This window comes from Arachis ipaensis, chromosome B08, assembly GCF_000816755.2.
Source record: "Arachis ipaensis cultivar K30076 chromosome B08, Araip1.1, whole genome shotgun sequence".
NCBI lineage: Eukaryota > Viridiplantae > Streptophyta > Magnoliopsida > Fabales > Fabaceae > Arachis > Arachis ipaensis.
In genome coordinates this window covers 20864238-20869049 of record NC_029792.2, presented here as the reverse complement: position 1 = coordinate 20869049, position 4812 = coordinate 20864238, and the positions used below count along the sequence as shown (strand labels likewise).

The 4812-nt window shown below is 24.1% G+C and overlaps 1 long non-coding RNA gene across 1 annotated transcript; it reads right to left on the bottom strand.

Moving 5' to 3' along the window:
* On the bottom strand, positions 266-780 carry LOC107612476. Its single transcript, XR_001613777.2, has 2 exons — positions 588-780; positions 266-457 (listed from the first exon to the last, which is right to left on the bottom strand). It is a non-coding gene; the product is annotated as an uncharacterized LOC107612476 (long non-coding RNA).

The following is a 4812-nucleotide window of genomic DNA, read 5'->3' as shown; positions in this document are numbered from 1 at the left end:
TAAATAAATCGGACTCTCTGATTTAATATTAAATTTTTTTTTAAAATTAATTTGTAAAATAATTAATAGATTCGATTATTAATTTTTATACCAAAATAAAAATACATGTACAACTAATAAAATTGAATTGTACACCTTTTTCTTTCATAATAAAAGATTTTAACCTCAGAGATACTTAAACACCATCAATCAATCATTGATTAAAAATCAGATATATCCCTTGACAATGCCATCACGGAGTACCGAAAATGATCAACACTGGCAATGACGCTAAACACAGCCACACATTATTATTATTGATACCAATAAACTTTATTACAGTTCTCATCGATTACAATATCTCTGTCTCCATGGATGAGCACTCCATCAGCCACTACTTTAGAGTCCAATTAGCAACACAAATCCACACAATGACGGGGGACATCTTCACTCCATACGCAACATGGACAATGGTTAACTGTAAAATATCGAAACACAAGATTTTTTTGTTTCACCTTATTATATTGATATTTACGGCATTTAATATATACACTAGTAAGAATAATGATGATAATTAAAAAAATCAGGATAATATGTTTGAAACTTACCTTCGATATTATAATTCTCACGAGATTCATCATATTTGAACAAATGCTTATTTGTTAGTACAGGCCTAGGAACCTTCACAAATATATTATCTCCATTCGTTGAAATAACTAAGAATGCTATACTTATGAAGAGGTATGAGAAGAGAACAAAAACCAGTGTTTCCTTTCTAACCATCTTTAATTTTCAATCCAATACAATTTTTGTTTTGGCTAGCCTTTGGAGTATTTATAATGGTGAAAATTTAGGTGCATTTAATTAATTTTATATGAAGTTGATAATTGAGAGTGGTTAAATGATTTTACAGTTTGATTAAATTATCATCTAACTTTTAATTATTAAACAAGTGTAATTATCTGTGCCATGCACGTGAAAAGATTAAAATAATAATTTTAAATTTTTTAAAATTATTTTAAATTATAATAATTTGATTAATAAAAAAATAACATATTATACATTATTTGTTTTTTTTAATCTAGTGATAATTGGATTAACTCTAAAATAGTTATTAATCGATTTTAATAATCTACTTTCTTCAATAAATCAGACATATATATTGAATGTGATCATAAATAATATAGTAATAGTTAAATCCACTAACAAATATATTAGCTATTATCACACTATAAAACAAATTAAATATAAAGGCTATTAGCACTTATAAATCTATAAAATCGCACTGTCTTTGATTCGTGCAAGGGTTTACTTATCAAATAAACTTAAAATATGAACAAAAAATATTTATAAAATGGACCTAGCATCACTTGAAAGAATCATGAAAAATAATCAACTTACCTTATTCCACGAGAACCATTTCTATGTAAGCTAAGTCGTCTTGTTCTTGTCAAATTTAGATGAGACTTTCCATAACCTTATATATTAATTTTGATAAATAATTCTATATATATATATATTACAGTAGTTTTCCTATATTAACAATTTTTTTTTAATATTGATGTTTTAATTTTTTATTTTCCTTTTTTCACGTATCTTTCTTTTTTTTAAATAGTGATGTTTTAATATTTCTTTTTCTTTTTTTTAAATACATTTTTCTTAATAATTACATTACTAATCTAAAATATAAAATGAAAAAAAAGTGATACATATATCCAAGAAAGAAAATAAACTTAAAAATCAGAAAAAAAGAAAATTTGTATTAAAAAATATAAAAATAATATATTCAAAAAGAATAGTCGTAATATATAAATTGAGTCAACAATTTAAATTTATCTAAAACTAATTTAAATACCAATATTAGAAATAAATTACTTAAATAATATTTAATCTATTCTAGTCCTTAGACACGTATAGATTAGAGTTATTTTCGTAACGACAATCAACTGAAACAACATCGTAAGTTCAAACATTTAGAATTCGTGTAAATTCATACCATTTTCTTGTTCTTTGAAAACCTTCTGTATCCCTGATAGAGTTGAATCGCAATTCCTTTTCTGGAAAAAGAGTTGTGGAGGTGGCTTTGATGTGTTGGAGACCAAAATCCAAAAGTCACTATTTATATTTGAATGTGACACCCATTAAACCCGAAAGGTCAAATAAAATAGTATCTCTAATTTTATTCTCATTTAATTCTAAATCAAAAGTAATAATAATTTATTTAATTCAGCATTTATGGTAATAAATTATATATTAGCAAGAAAGCAAAATCACGTATTGTGACTCTTTTTCCTTTTTCACGCCTTAATCTTAATTAATCAATCTTGTATCCACACAATATAATTAAACTCTTAATCATTCTAATCTATTTATGAATTACATTTCTCTTAATAATTGCATTACTAATCTGAAATACAAAAAAGGTGATACATATATCAAAAAAAAAGAAAATAAACTTAAAAATAAAAAAATTTCATATTAAAAAGTTTAAAAATAACATATCCAAAAAGAATAGTCATAATATATAAATTGAGACAACAATTTAAATTTCTCTAAAACTAATTTAATCAAATACCAATATTAGAACTAAATTATTTAAATAATATTTAATCTATTATAATCTTTAGATACGTATAAATTAGATTCATTCTTGTAACAACCAACCAAAATAACATCATAAGATCGAATACTTAGAATCCGTACAAATTCAGACTATCTTCTTGTTAAAATTTTCAAACTAAATTGACTTTTATTCTCCTCAATGGCATTGTATTAATGCACCAGAAAGTCAGTAGTTTCTGAAAAAAATTACAATATGTTATAAAATTATTTTTAATATAAAAAGCTTAAGAGAAGACAATTTAAATATAGTACCAATATTTGAGTTGCATCTTTAAGGTTGACACGAATTTTTCAAAACTGAACCTAAATTGAGAAAATTCAATCTCATTATATTCTCCACTTCGAATATTTTTGGACAAACGTAGAAAACGTGGAGGGGATGTGACTTGAACTTGACCTACAAAGCTCCTTAGAAACAATTGTCCAATCAAAGAAAAATAACATATTAGAAAAAAAGAATACTTTGACTCTGAGATTTAGACTCACTAATCACAAAGAAACACTATATATAGCAATTAGTAGTACAAAAATAATTATAAAAATTAATTATTGAAAAATAGTGCATTTATTTTGGCAGAAAACTGGATTTATGAGGAATCGACACCTCACTTCTGTTAGTTGGGGAAAACCCAGTTTTAGATTATTACAAGTGTAATTACCCGTGCCATGCACGTGATAAGATTGAAATTATAATTTTAAATTATTTTTTAAAAATTAATTTGAATTATAATAATTTGATTAATAAAAAAGTAATATGTTATGCATTATTTGATTTTTTTAATCTAGTGTTAATTGGATTAATTCTAAAATAGTTATTAATCGATTTTAATAATCTACTTTCTTCAATAAATCAGACATATATACTGAATGTGATTATAAATAATATAGTAATAGTCAAATCCACTAACAAATATATTGGCTATTATCACACTATAAAATAAATTAAATATAAAGGCTATTAGCACTTATAAATCTATAAAATTGCACCATATTTGATTCGTGCAAGGGTTTACTTATCAAATAAACTTAAAGTATGAACAAAAAATATTTATAAAATAGACCTAGTATCACTTGAAAGAATCATGAAAAATAATCAACTTACCTTATCATCCATGAGAATCATTTCTATGTAAGTCGTCTTGTCTTGTCAAATTCGGATGAGACTTTCCATAACCTTATAATTCTTGTCTTTATTTTTCAAACTTTTTCATTACATAATCTACCATAGGTAATACTGTTGATAGAATTGTAGTTAGTAGCCCTTAGGTATGAAAATAATAAACAGAAGAAGATCTATATCTGAGGTACGAATTTTCTAGATGATAAATAATTATAACAATTCACTATTAATCCTTATATATATATATACTTAAATTGAGTTAACAATTTAAATTTCTCTAAAACTAATTTAATCAAATACCAATATTAGAAATAAATTACTTAAATAATATTTAATCTATTCTACTCCTTAAACACGTATAGATTAGAGTCATTCTCGCTCGTCATGACAACCAACTGAAACAACATCGTAAGTTCAAACATTTAGAATTCGTACAAATTCATACCATTCTCTTGTTCTTTGAAAACCTTCTGTATCCCTGATAGAGTTGAATCGCAATTCCTTTTATGGAAAAAGAGTTACGGATGTGGCTTTGATGTGTTGGAGACCAAAATTCGGAAGACACTATTTATATCTGAGTGTGACACCCATTAAACCCTAAAGCCAAATAAAATAGTATCTCTAGTTTTATTCTCATTTAATTCTAAATCAAAAGTAATAATGACTTATTTAATTCAGTATTTATGATAATAAATGAGATGCATGACCATTATATAAGTCATTTAATGTAAAATAGTTTAATTTGCGATTATAATTAATATATGTATTGCCCATGAATAGATTAGGAAATAATATTTTCGTAACAAAATAATCATTCAATTTGAATTACAATTAATTGATTGATAGAAATTATAATAAATTGTATGATATTTAAATAATTAACCAAATCATTTTATTGATATAATTAATTTATTATAATAAATTAAATTTAATGAGTTAAAAGAAATAAATCGAAAAACACCATCAGAAACATGCCACGTCAGTTTTATCATTAAGTGCAGAAATTTAATTTTTATATAATAGAATAAATATTTACAGATTATTATATTAAACACAGACTAAAAAAAATATACTAAACAAAATAAAAAATA